The 15,171-nt window shown below is 41.3% G+C and overlaps 1 protein-coding gene across 5 annotated transcripts in view; it reads right to left on the minus strand.

Annotated features, from left to right (window-relative positions):
• Positions 1–13,837, minus strand: part of LOC117452355 (membrane-associated phosphatidylinositol transfer protein 2-like) — a 54,959-nt gene extending 41,122 nt beyond the window's left edge. For all 5 annotated transcript variants that reach the window (XM_034090933.2, XM_034090931.2, XM_034090929.2 and 2 more), the window contains exon 1: positions 13,214–13,837. The gene's annotated coding sequence lies outside the window, so the exon portion shown is untranslated. The remainder of the gene's footprint in view (positions 1–13,213) is intronic.
• Between the last annotated feature and the right edge of the window lie 1,334 nt (positions 13,838–15,171).

The raw sequence follows: 15,171 nt of genomic DNA on the forward strand, positions 1-15,171 counted from the left end.
GTACGAAGCCTGAAAGCACAGTTACATCTGTGTGACTTCTGGAGCCGGCATAAACAAACAAGCACTCCAATATGTGCACATCCGCTCACCTCTCGCAGGGATGAAACGTGCTTACTCTAAATTAAAGGATGGATTATGCGTCATAAACCAGAGGCTCATGCTAACGTCTAAACATAAACACATTAAAAATGACAAATGTTTTATGTATATGATACACTATGTTTATATAATTTGTAGTTCGGTATATGAGAGAGTATATTTATTCTGTATATGTTATAATGTATAGTGTAGTCCATCTACAGTTGCAAGAAAATGTGAACCCTTTGGATTCTCCACACATAGCGTTGTGTGTTCCGGATGCTCCGATCGCCAATTTCGCCGATCCGATCGAGTGGGCGGGGCCTAAATGGAAGATTTAAACATCACTTTAAATCTTCCATTTAAGGTGATGTTTAAAACTCAGTTAATGGGGCTCATTCACTGGAGCCTCCACAAATAACAATTAACTTAATTATTACATTGAAATGATGTACATTATTCAAGTTTACATTCACTTTGGATAATAACACGGGAGAAATGAGCGGAAGCGCTCTCTTTTCCTCTCTCCCTCTCTCTCTCCTGACAGTCTGTCAGTATCTCATGCAGCTCACTGATCCAGTAATGAGTGACCCGACAGTGAAGAATAAATATATTTATAATAACTAGTTTTGCTAGTTCCAGAGGTAGATAAAATAGCTAAGTGTGTTCGGTCTAACTCTTGTGTGTTTCGTCCCGCTTACCGGTCCGGCGGGCGGAGCTGCAGGATTTCTGCTTCACACTCGTTGCATACCGCTATTTTACTGTCTTTTTCGGACACCTTAAAATAATGCCAGACCGGTGAAGCCATTTTGGCGAGCTTGTTGTGCCGCACACAGAGAAAAGTGTCATGTATTTTACTTCATGTGATTGGCTCTCGCGATCGGCATGTTTAGAGAGCACCGATCGATCGGTAGAGAGTGAGTATCGGCCGATATCGATCGGTGACCGATCGATCGGAGCATCCCTAGTTCCTTCCAAACAACTCAACTTTGGTTTCATCTGTCCACAGAATATTTTGCCAGTAGTGCTGTGGAACATCCAGCTGCTCTTTTGCAAACTTCAAACGTGCAGCAATGTTTTTCCTGGACAGCAGTGGCTTCCTCCGTGGTGTCCTCCTATGAACTCCATTCTTGTGTAGTGTTTTACGTATCGTAGATTCGTCAACAGAGATGTTAGCATGTGCCAGAGATTTCTTTAAGTCTCTAGCTGGCACTCTAGGACTCTTCTTCACCTCATTGAGCACTCTGCGCTGTGCTCTTGCAGTCATCTTTACAGGACGGCCACTCCTAGGGAGAGTAGCAACAGCGCTGAACTTTCTCCATGTATAGACAATGTGTCTTACCGTGGACTGATGAACATCAAGGCTTTCAGAGATACTTGTGTAACCCTGTCCAGCTTTATGCAAGTCAACAATTCTTAATCGTAGGTCTTCTGAGAGCTCTTTTGTGCGAGGCATGGTTCACATCTGGCAATGCTTCTTAAGAATAGCAAATTCAAAAGTGGTGTGTATTTTTTACAGGGCAGGGCAGCTTTACCCAACACCTCCAATCTCGTCTCATTGATTGGACTCCAGGTTGGCTGACTCCTGACTCCAATTAGCTCTTGAAGAAGTCTTTAGCCTCGGGGTTCACATACTTGTTCCACCCTGCACTGTGAATGTTTACATGGTGTGTTCAATACAAACATATAATTGTTTGTGTGGTATTAGTTTAAGCAGACTGTGTTTGTCTATTGTTGTGACTTAGATGAAGATCAGAACACATTTTATGACCAACTTATGCAGAAATCTAGGTAAGGGTTCACATACTTTTTCTTGCAACTGTATCTGTCGGTGCACTATTTAGCAGACAGGTTGATCACGGGACAGAGAGCAACAGTTGAGCATGGCTCCCGACACAAAGTAGAACACTGGATAGGAGAAGTTACCCCATAGGCTTTTTAACCCAAAGGCCACAATGGTGTGCTCCTTTAAATGTAGCCCCGTGTTCCAGAGCAACGCTTAGAGGCAGAGCAAACGAGGTGTTGGTGAATCCCAGAGGAGCGGGGGGGGGGGGGAGTTCCCTCATGACTGACCCAAGGCAAGTCCCCATTTAAAGTCAAGTGGAAAATGTTAGCCCCTGGGGTGCCTCAAATATCATAGATCACTTTCACTCAGCGTCGCCTTGACATTATTCAGCTATGACAACCGCCACAAACACAGCCTCTGCCCGCGGCAAGAAGCCCTCGATTGAGTTGATGGGCTTATCCACCGATCCAGTTAAAATGTCAAAAGTCTTAAGACGATGCTGTTAATGCTGGACTGAGCGCTGATCTGCCAGAGTGAGGGAGTTCACCACCTACCCAAAGAGGCAATTATGCTTTTTTTTAAAAAGCATAATGTAAAAAGATCAGACTGCTCTTTTCAATCTATGAAGGGCAACATATGAAGTATATTTTTTCAGTGATATTTATATAAAGTGTGTGACACAGAATACAGAATACAAAACCTTCCGGCTTAGGCCGTACTGAAAACCTCACCGCCAGTCTTTCTCAAATGTAAGCTCAGGACCCAGGATCAGAACATTGCTCTGAATACATTTACCTAATCAAGTTCAATAAAGTGTTTTTTTGCTACGCTGCACTTCACGGTTCAGATCCGATCAGATGTGCGGTGCCGTTTGTAACAGTTGTTATATTTAATTGACATTTTTGTAATAATAATTATCATATTAATAGGAAACAGAGGACGTGAAACAATAATAATGATGCTAATTGGTAAACATTATCAATAGTTTGTACATTTTATGGCAAGTTTTGATCCAGGTGAGAAACTGAATTTCTCTTTTGTGTGTCTTCCTGAAAACGTTAAGGAATCTCTGTATTAAGGTGATGAATGGTAACTTGGGGAACTTCTATCTATACCATATTCATGGGCGTGTGGCGCAGTGGATAGTGCGTTGGTGTTCGGATCAGGGGAGCACAGGTTCCAACCCCACTGCAGTCAGCATGTCGTTGTGTCCCTGGGACACTTCACCCCAAATTGCTCCTGTGGGGATTGGCCACAGTATTGAGTATGTAAGTCACTTTGGATAAAAGCGTCTAACAAGTGACATGTAATGTAATACTTCAACTATTACCCTTTGAAATACTCCATTATAGAGCATGTGGAACATTTCTATTCATTATACAGGTGCAGGTTGGGCGGAGGAGGCTATCGGACAAAGACCACGTTTTGTTCATTGTCGACTTCAATAAAGCATAGAAAGGGTCGGCAAACATTTATCTTTTCTTTATATTGAAAAAGAGCCCAGGATGGTTTGCATGTTCAAAGAATGAAAGATAAAAGTAGGGACAACATTGAGAGTTATCTTTGATTTACACTGCATTAATAAAGACTCAAAATGAACTGTGCTAACAGAAAAGACAAATGGATGTGATCTCCTCAGAACAAAGCCTTTCTTGGGCACCACCAAAAAACAATTCAACAACAACCAGATTCTCTAGCAGTGCCATAATCCAGCTCAGCGATATGATTATGCTAATAAAGAGGATAACAAGTTCACGATCAAACGTGGCGTTTCATCCTGTAAATACAGTAAGACCCCACCATGTGCCCTAGAAAGAGTCCATCACTCCTCCTGTCCCTCGGGCCCTCGCTCCTCCGCAGGCTAAGGAAGTGGGATGCACATTCACAACCTGCCCTTATTTTTTACTCATCATCGCAGTACAGAGGAAAGCTAAAAATACTTGTGTTCATTCTCCGCGTCCTCCTACAGTTTCCCTGCGAGGAAGAACTGCTTCTAGATATGATCATCGTTTACACAGAGAGAGAACAAACAAGAACCAGCAAGAACAGACTCAGGAGAGAATGTGCAAAACATTCCGTACACTATTATAGCAGAGCAAGAGTTTTAAAAACAACCATACACTGGGGGGTTTAGTCCGCATGTGGATTAAGCAAGCCATTCCTCACCTTTATGTAATAAATGTAACATTTTACAACTAATCATTTGCTGCTTGAAAGATACAGATAGAGAACTAGGATATTGAAAAATGAAGTACCACCTGAATAATAGCTGCAGCCATGATTTGCTCTTTTAGTTTTTTCTAAATAACCTCAATTATGTGGTTGTAAATTGAGTTCCATGAAAACAGCTGCACTAAATCTCATAATTGGAAACATGAAGGCAGATCAGTGAACCTGGCGACATGTGAAGCTTTGCACCAGTGGAAAATAAGTTTGGATTAGACACCCTCACAGCATCTAATTAAAATACTCCATAAATTAATCTGGTGCCCAGTGACTGCTGGGAACTGTAAGCTGCTAATAAGTGGAGCCATTGTTTTCTTATGCCTCAGTGATGCTCATCAGCCTAGCGTTTTCCAAAACAGGCCTGCTGTCACATAGCTCTATCTTTAATCAACGCCACGCTGTACTCTGAAATACAAAATGAGATGACCTTATATGCAAATTAATTATACTTTGATGAATCAGTTACGCGCCAAGGTTACATGAGGATCTGCTCCTGCTGTCGCTCTCCTCAAACGGCCTAAATCAACTGGACAAAGAGAAGTCTTGTGTAACTCTGACGGATACAGAAAAGTAAAGCATCGTTAAACTCGATATGTTTCCATCCCATTCATCGAGCCTACAGACCAAAGGACAAGCAATGCTTTTGTAGCTTCAAATGATCAATCTCAAACATCTCTATCAGCAGCTCCATGAGTGTTGTTTGGTAGCAACAGGTAGCAACAGGTAGCAACAGGTAGCAACAGGTAGCAACCTGTTGCTGATACTTGCGCACCACTGACACAACTGATGGGCTCACTTTAACATTGCTAGAAGCGATCTTTCACAATATTGTAAGTGGCTTGGGCTATATGAAATACAACAGAAACTTGACTTGTTACTTCAGTGGGACGACACCTACATTATCAGACCATCTATGGCAGAATGCAACCACCCTCACATGCGTCAGATATTCAAACTGAATGAACCAGCCAGCTTGTAATAACTCATAAAGGAGTTTTGCGAAGGCACGCAAGACACATGTTATGTTAAAAAAAATCAATCAAACCTGTGTTATTAGCATGAAGGCTGAACCTATGGATAACATGCATGTATAAGCTCTGAAAGCAAACGCCTTAAACAAAGAGAAAAAGGCAGACTTGTTAGGTGTCAAATAAATGTCTGTAATTAAAAGCTTGTGGAATCCTACATTTTATAAAATAGTGGCAGTTTTTTGGCCATTGGATGAAAATAGTTGAATCATATCAAATCAAACCGTTAAAAGTAAACCCTTTTGCCCTCCCTATGGAGTGTATATCTATCAGTGTTTATCAAGCATTACAAATCTAAATGTCATTAGCACTCAAAGAACTGGCAGTGCATTTTGTTTTTGACTGTCAAGAAGAGAAATTAAATGGATTAAACCCAATAAATAGGCCAAAATGTTTTCCTTTCCTGCCCCTTCATCCTCTCCATCATGGCTTGAACGGGGGTAACCATGGAGACACAGGACTCTTTCCTTATTGGCTGTCAAGATGAAGTCAGAGTGACGAGGAAAGTAGAGACCAGACGCTGCAGGGCTGATATTTCTTTCTCCTGTTTCTCCTGTCTCCACTTTCACTTCTTTCGGTCTGTGCTTCCCCAAGTCGGATCATTGTCTCTGCAGTCTGTCTTCTGGCTAAACAAACTGATACCGATATGTCATGTAGCAGAAACATCTCTTAATAAAATGCAGAATGTGAAAACAAAATATGTAGCGTTTAATGCTTGTACTGTGCTCATGTTTAAACGTTAAGACAGGCAGGCCTACAACTACCTGGTTCAAAATGCCCAATGACATTAGGTGCAATTTCTTCTCATGGGTCAAAATGAACTTAGAAGACCACTTATTACTCACTTTTATACAATCGAGAACCGAGTGTGAGAAATATGGAGGAACACAGGAGAATACCAATATTGAATTAACTGAATCCTTGGGAAGAAACTCCCTCATTTCCCATGCTGTAATAGCTGAGGGTCACCAGTTCATCATTGGTCTGAGGACATCTAGCACAAAGCAAATTAACTGTCCATGAGAAGAAGCTGCTCTGGAAAAGCTGTGGCTGTCAGCTGCCCTTTGGTGAAATACCTCAAACATTCTTGTGCAGCACGAATAATGCAGGCTTCACAAAAGTGCTCTAGCCATTGACCTTGGACAGAGGCCGTCTCACACACTGACCATAAAAGGCCATTTTCAAAGATGCTCATGGTCCTATGACTTTGGCTTCAGAAGTGTTCAGAGTCAGGTTTCAGCTCGGTGGAAAACCTGTCTTTATCATCTTGGGATTTTCTTATCAGAGCTATAAAAAAAAAAAACAGACACTCTCTTTCAGTGTTGCACTGAAGGAGTCTGACATCTCCTTCACACAAAGACACACTTCTCTCAATGGAGCTTTGCCTGCCGTATGGAAGCAAAGAATAGGCATAACGCAGGGAGACTTCCCGATACACTGAGAAGAGGTGAGGGGGCAGCAAGAGGGGGAGTTAGGGTCTGAAGGAGTCTATTTTTAGCATCAGAGAAATCAGGTGTCTGTGGCCAATGGAAAAGAAAGGAGCTCGTGGGTAAAGAGACATGAAGCAGCGCTGTCGCTTTCAGTTTACATGACCCATGTGAGTCAGAGAGCCACAAGGGCTGGGGGGTGGGGCACAACAACACACAAACAAATATAAAATCCCTACTGACACAAACAAAAAGAAAATGTATGCAATGTAAAGCATACATATAAACATTGTTTTGAAGTAATATGTATATTTGCAAGTAACAACTTATCAATAATGTGGACACGTAAAAAGCCGGCAGGAAGTAATCCAATAATCAGCAGTTCAATGACTCAGCGCACGCAACATTTCTAATTCAAAGCAGACTATGGTCTTTGCAGATTAGAATACTTTATTCATCTTTTGGACTTTGGCTCACAGAAGCAGATAGCGTTGCATCTTTCTGCTTAAGAGCAAAGGTTTCCTGGTACAGAAGGTGTGTGTGAGTGCCTCGATTTCATCTAACAAGCCTGATGAATAAAAACACCCATCTTCCCTGACAGGATACACATAACAGACTTCATTCGTCTTCCATAAAATGAGACTCAAGAAAGGACACAGGAAGGTGGACTGCTATAAAAAAGACCTCCGCTCTCCTCTTCAAGTCCACCCACACTGCCAGAGAAACTAGTGTCAAAAAGCACAGGGACACAGCACAACCTGCACTAAGTGTTTTGTCTTTGTCTTATTTCCAAGACAACGGCACTTCAGGAGCATTAGCAGTGTTTTGACATCCGTCGGCTGGCTCATCCTGAATAGGTGGGGACAGGGTGTACAACTGCTGTCCCTGTCAACAGCAATATTAGCATCACCTGCTTTGTTTAAGGGCGCTGAAGTAGGAGATGAAAGACACTGTCTGTGGAGCTGGATGTGCAACAAAAAAACACAATTTTTCTGGCTGGCACCCAGGTGCATGATGGGGGCTCATCCATAATACTGTCATGATGCATGATTGTCCGCTGAAGATGAATTAAAAGAAAAATGAGACCGTCAGATAACCAGCCAGCTGGAGATGTATGCCTATACTCACATATGAAGACATTTAAACCTATAAAGTACACTAACGTTTAAAAAGGCACCGATACAAATCGTCGTTTTACATCATTTGTTTCCATTATTCTACGCTTTTGTGTGTGTGCAGTGCAGGAAGTCATCTACCCATCACCATTATCCAATTCCAAAGCAGACCTCCAACTACTATGACAATGTTTCAGCGTAGTCCCTTTGAATGGAATCGTCCAGCCTATAACACGGGCAAATGTATTATCACAGTTTCTGATTATTCTAATCATATTCTTAACCAAAGCCATTATGTTAATAACAGGAGATGTCCTGTGGTAGCACTGCTAACAAAAGAACTTCATGTCCTTTGGTACAAAATAAATACAGTACAGACTAAAACAGATGTTATAATACAGCTTTCTTGATGATTATCACTTCATTTCAGCGTGGTGTGAAAAGTACTCAACATAAAATGCACTCAAAGACCCCTCCAGTGATGTCAGTGTCCATAACAATCATTCCCTATTGACTGTCAGAGGAATGACGCAAACATGACATGACTTTTATTAGCTGGGAGGTATCAGCAGAGGGGAAAATAACCTAGACTATATACAGTCGGGGACAACATGAAAGGCATGTCATGAATCCAGTTTAATGCCTTCGTTATCTTTCTGCTAGCTTACGTAACAAACTGCATTCATACAAATTGTCTATTTAATAGAGAATCGAAGAAAATCAGTTAAGAAGTCAATATTCTATTGTACGATAAACTGCTCAATCTCTATCCTCCCCATCTTATCACTGCCTCCTAGCCATGGGAGTGATTGTGTGTATTAGGGTTGCCAGAAACTGACCATGCTCAAAATCGATTATTCGGCAGCCCTGGCGAATAATAATCGATTATTCGACCATTGTTGAGGTTGAGCTGTGATAGACCAACGTCTTTTCGCAGAGCTTGCATTTAACTTCCTTTGGACTTGTAAGTTCGAAGTAGTTCCACGAGGAGGAACTCTTTTTACCTGCCGCTTTGTTCATCTTTAGTCGCACGTGTGAGGGAGAGGGGGGGTGGGGTCGGTGTGTAGCTGCTGCAGCAGCAGTCTGCTCTGCACGCAGGCTTCCTCCAAGTTTACAGTAAAACAAACTGGTGGTGTGACCAATGGCCATTTACAAGTATTAATACTATTGCTATTATTAGCATATATATATTTATATATATATTTTGGTTGAAACTAAGCCAGAAAAAAAAAAAAAAACATAAATAATAATAGAAAAAATTTAAATAATAAAAAAAAAATATATAAATAAAATCGATTTTTAAAAATAATATTCGATTATGGAGACTGTAACGAATATTCGAATAATCGAATAATCGCTGGCATCCCTAGTGTGTATATGACGTGTAGGAATGCAAGACACAGAAGTCCATAGTCTGGTCCAAGTAAAGAACCAAGACTATCACTCGTCTGCCGAAAAACCAAACGCAAATGTCATGTCAAAATTACACATGGCAATAACAATAGTGATAGGTGTAGGAAAATATTGATATACTTAATTACGATATGTTTTGTTTGAAAGGATGTCACAATTACAGAAATGTAGTAATGTATTAGTTCCATTTAACTTATTAAACCGAACACAGAAGGGTTCAATAAACCACACGTTTTCTACTAATACCATCTTCAAACTTACAAAACATATCCCTAAAATTGCCTTCATTTTTTAATGTGTTTACTACGCAAGCTGACATTCCAAAGACTATTAAAAAAGAAGTTACCAAATGAAATACACAGACCAAGTTCAACAGGTTTTTACAAAATCTTTGGAGATGGAGCAACATGAAGAAAAATGTCAAAATACCACACAAACAGTGAGGTTACGATTATATCTGAGAGCAACAGCATGGACACTATGTGACAGCAGGTGACGCCACGCCGTACAGAACTTTATTTACCACTGCGTTAACTCTCCTCAAAAAGCTACTGTATTTGTACGTGATGTTCCTTTGCTCTTCCTGTGTCAGCATATCATCTGATAAGCAGCTCAAATAGTACAGACATGATGGAACCAACATATGTGGTAAGCACCTCACACGTCACAGCAACTGAAAGGAAGTCAGTTTTCTTGCTTCCTCATCTAAAATGGCGGGACACTCACTTGTCCCCTGTATTAATAGCGACAGGATTTGTTGACTTATTCTGTCTGTAGACAATCCTAAAAAAAGAAAAGGTGAGAGTTGTAGTAGAAGAACAGAAGACCTGGCACGTGTGATAATGAAAAAAACCCTCACTAGAGATTCCACGCAGTGCTATGAATACTCAAACACATGTTCACATACTATAGGCTCCTCTGTCCGGAATGTTCCACTCCACAGTCACTCACAGGAAATTTACATATTCTCACAGCGTTTTCATCCGGACCATGAGGAGGTTGTCCAGGCCTCCTGTAACTGTATAACATAAGTAGAGTGGTGGGTAACTTTAGCCTTAGAGAGCTGTGTGACATGAATGAGCAAACATTAGCACAGCATCTCATTTCAGTCAGACAACTCACGTGTTTCTTTACATGTTTATTAGTTTGGCGTCTAGGCTCGGGCCTCATCACTCCACAGATATACATAGCAGGATGAGTGATGATTAAATAACTAACCCCCGAGCCTAGAGGTGGAAGCTGGGGTGGAAGCTGGGGTGGTGGTGGGGCAGCAAGCAGCAGCGACGTAGGGGATCTGTAGAGCAGCATATTAAGGAGACTCTGTTTGGTTGGTTGCAGAGTGGCAAGGGGCGTTATGTATGAATGCAGCATAAGTGCTCGAGTTGACTGCCTGAACTAGCACGCAGGCGTCGCCCCATAAATTATTATCCCGTGTCTCCAATTCTTTTTTTAACTGCATCAGAACTGCTTTAATTCAACAAATAAAAAAGGTGAGCATGGAAGAGGAAACTAAAATTCACATTTGTACAGACAAGGCACTCACTTAGAATCACCAGCACCGTTTCTCCTTATTTTGATTGGTGTAAGAAACCTGAGAGTTTAAGTGCGATCAAGTTTCAGCCTCTTAACTACCGTCTTCCTGTAAGATTCCTTGATACAGATGGTGCATTAAAATGTGTTTTAAAGGAGAGAAAAGAGATGTCTCAACTTTAGAACCAGTGACTAAAACCAGACAAATATGTACAAGTCCATGTATGGTTATCCTACAAAAAACTCAAGACAACTTCTTGACTTTGTCAAACTCAAATCCAGACATTACTGCCAGTAAATGTGCCTTCCTGAATCTATTAAAGTCATTTTCCAGGAAATAATAACTCATACAGTATTTATACTAAATTAATGAAAGCTGCTGAAATGACTTAGAAACATATTCTGCCAGAGGAAGGCATATGACAGATCCTAAATATATTCAAGATCAGCTGAATTTCTATCAATTAGGCTTATATTTAGTCAAAATGACAATAATATAGGAACCATGGAGTTAAAACTATCCAACAGCATGGTGTAGTCCCAATGGCTGCATTCGAAAACCTGCAAGGATAGCCTAAATGAATTTTACCCAAACAGTAAAATCAGTGAATGCTCGTCAGCGCTCACAAAAACATCATCAAAACATCATGACCCATCATGTAAGTGTAGTAGGGGTTAAGAACGACAATGGAAAGGGAAGAAGTTGGTCTAGTTCTATGCAAATTTGTCATTTTGTCCACATGTGATTTGACAAAAGCACGGCCTCTTCCTCATTAAAACCGCTCACATTACACTTAGCACACTCAAGAGACGTCGATTAAAGTCTCAGTTAGTTAGGCTGGACATTGGGACTGAGACCGAATCAGAACCATCTCTGGGATACTCGGACAAACTGCATTTTAAATAAGTACTTCTTTAATTTGTACTCATCAATCAATTTTCATTAATTCACACAAAAAGGGAGAGATTTCTCTAAAACATCAAAGTCACTATAGAGGTTTTTGCCATTTGCATTGTCCTCATAGCCCTGCCCGTGCACCAGATGAGTGTATTTATACGAAGGGTGTACATGGTTAGGCAAATATCTTGCAGAGCTGCCTTGACTGCAGTAGAGAAAGGTCCACTGACTGTGTAAAGGTCACAACAGGTATGACTGGTTAAGAGGGTGGTGCTGGTGCACAGTCAAGTGAGAATTATTTGAATTGGGTTTGCGATCCTGATGTTGCTGGCCTCCATCTCAAGCAGTCTACCCTTAGATATCAGACCGCTTTATTGACTGAAGACAGGCAGCAGCAAAGTGTTTATTGCGTAGTCCTTTGTGACACAAATGAAAGGCACGGGGATATACTGATAGTCACCGACAGCTTGTGTGTGTACAGTCAGCAACAGATGCAGCTATGTTTCCGATCAAAAAGGATGAACAGAAGTCAAAAACCAAATTGACTCGGAAGAGAAAAACAAACAAAGCTCAAATTCCCTATAATTTAGAACAAATCAGAATGACTACCAACCCTTGCAGTGAACTTTACTATTCAAACTTCTGCTTACAAGAATTCAAAAATGACTCAACCAATGTCATCTTAAAGATCACTTGGCAGCTGATGCAGTTATTCAACCACTACAACCGTTATAACTGGCACAAGTTTTGACATGTCAAAGAGAGATAACACACCCTGAGTGCATAAATGCAGGCCCGGGAATAATAAATCTCGGTTTTGCCTCTCCTGCAATTACTTGTAATACTCTGTATTCCAAGTGCACGCTAGATCTTGCTCTTATGTGGCTGAGGCTCTGATCTGTACCAAAGATAAATCTCAAAACTACTCTCAGATTGCATTGCTAATTTAAAGACATGTTGCTATGTTTGAAATAAAGCAGAAACCACAGTGGAAGAAGTGTAATCATCTGGACAACAGAAGCCCTAGCCTCAGTCAGCTCTGCCTCCATGACTCACCCTGGCCCAGCTGAGTCAAGCTGAGTGACTCTTGATGCTGAAACTCATAAAGTCGTATTAAATTAGAAATAGGCCTCGGGAATGCAAACAAATCTTGTGGTATGCAGGTTTCTAGGAAACGGCAAGCTGTGTTAAGTTCAAATATGTGCTCTTCTTCCTTACTTTACAGGTAAATCCTCTCACTGAGGTCAAAGCCAAGACATGCTGTAATTTAAACAGAGTGGTTTATAAGTTATCTTTGGAAAATGCACCAACAAAACTAAAACATGAGCCTGAAAATCCACCAGTCATTTCCATTTTGACATATTATTTAATGAAGTCTATAATAATAACAAGTTACAGTCCGAATAGAGAGGGAGCATTTTTACAAGCTTTAACACGCATGCCTGTGTGACAGCAACAGAGAGCAGAAACACATCCTGCACTTCTTCAGGTAACGGGAGGAAGACAGCGTGAGTGTAAACACATGTAATGGCGAGCTTTGACAGCACCCGGTGTTAAGAACATTGTAAAATAACATTTACCAAACGTGACGTTACACGTTGGAGGAGCACATTTGAACCGGAGTAAACTCACCGGCAGTTAGTTACCTAGCAACATGGAAGCAAATGTAATGATAAATTCATGGCTTTGCAATGCCGATCATTCTGACATACCTGCAGCTGATGCACCTCCGGATTAAACACACACCCGGAAAAGCAAAAGTTCCCCAGCCTTTTCTCCGCGTTTGTAAGGGGGTCACTACTTTCACCTGTAACACGGTGTTCTTTCAGCTCCACTCGATGAGGTCTGGAAACGATGCCATGATTGAGATGAAAGCATCGAAAGTCAGCAGCTAATTTCCTTTACGTCGCCGTGTGCATGTGATGGCCCTTCAGCAGAGGAAGGGGTGTGGGTACGACATGTAGAGATGACACACACATCATCATCCGGAGTGTGTTAACATGCTATCAGCCGCCCTTTCTGCCAGTGTTTACAAAATATGGCCCCATCGTTGCACCGGAGAACCACACGCTCGATTTCCTGAACCGACAGATAAAAGGCCGAAGTAGCTATGGTAACGTTTAAAATGTCCTTGAATATCCTGCCAAACGTCGCGGGAGTTGGCGGTCCGTCGGGTTCGTCCTGGCGGTAAAACGGTAACCGGTTGTGAGCTCCGTGCAGCGGAGATCCATCTACCGTCCACAGAACCGGGGAGAGAGAGGGGCAAACAGATGAAAAGCACCCGCCATGGGAAGTTGTCACTCCTCAAGTCAGAGCCTCTGCGAGACTTCACAGTCCTTTCAACACGACACCAAATAGTGTCAAGGAAACACGAGTCTAACGAGGTTTCCGGTATAAACTTCCAAAATAAAAGCCTGCCTTACTGAGCGTGTGCAGTTGCTCATTTCACACACTTGAACTCGCGCTCCAAGTGCAGAGATCGGAAAAGTATCAGATGTGCTTGAGTAAAATTACAAGTACTAGAGTGTAGGAATACTCTGTCACAAGTTAAAGTCCTGCATTACAAATGTTAGTCAAGTAAAAGTACAAAAGTACTGGCATCAAAATATACCGTATACCTACTTAAAGTACCAACAGAAAGTATTCATTATGCATTTGGCCCATTTCATTATTATGATTATATGTTTTGCTTTTGTTGCATTAATATATTTATCAAAGCTGGTAAAGGTGCAGCTAATAATTGTAATGACTTTGTATTCTGCAGGAAAGCTTGTGAATTTCACTCCAGGGGTCACTAAAGTATTATTTGGTGATTATATTTCACATCATTAATCCAAATCTGCAGAGTAACTAAAGATATTAAATAAATGTAGTGGAGTACACAATAACTTAAAAGTAGCAAAACCTTAAGTACAAAAGAGCAAAACATTTAAATATTCAAGTGAAGTACAAGTACCTCACAATCGTAATTAAGTAGTACTTGAGTAAATCTACTTAGTCACTTTTACACCAATGTCAAGTGTATAAAGGGGCAAGGGCGTCCACCGAACACAGAATGATAACCCGTTAATACATTGAGGCAGAAAGCTCATTGTTGGGGAAATATTTTCCAAGGCCCATAACTTTGACCCAGTGTATCAGTTCAAACCGTCCTGACTGAGCACACGCACCTCGTAACCTTGGCTGCTGTGCTCTCAGTGTTCTGTCTCCCTGTTCCTGCCTGCTGGCGTCAGCTGATAGAGGTGTTATGATTCTATCTTGTTATGCAGCATGCTGACGATTCTCTCTGAACTAGCTAAATACATGGGTCTGGGGTAGAGTTCTTCAGAATTGACGTGGCAACTCTACCGTGAAGTCAGAACCTCTGGCTCTTGGACTTGTGATGTGAATTCTCCGGCCGAAGCTCCTAAATAAACCATCAGTGTTTGACATCAAAGCTCCTGCTCTTCCCGTGTCTCTTTCCTGAGTCGGTGACTCCTCCTGCATTGCTGCTACACAGAAGTTTTCCTTACACTCATTAACACTATAATGGAGTACAAATAATAAACAATAAAAGTATTATTTGTATTTATCTAAGGGTTAGAGGTGTGGCCAGCTTTAGATTGCTGTGCTTGCTATCCAGACTGAAAGTGTACAGTGACATATTGAAATAACAACATTTGGACACTAG

The sequence above is a fragment of the Pseudochaenichthys georgianus genome, chromosome 9 (genome assembly GCF_902827115.2).
Source record: "Pseudochaenichthys georgianus chromosome 9, fPseGeo1.2, whole genome shotgun sequence".
Taxonomy (NCBI): Eukaryota; Metazoa; Chordata; class Actinopteri; order Perciformes; family Channichthyidae; genus Pseudochaenichthys; species Pseudochaenichthys georgianus.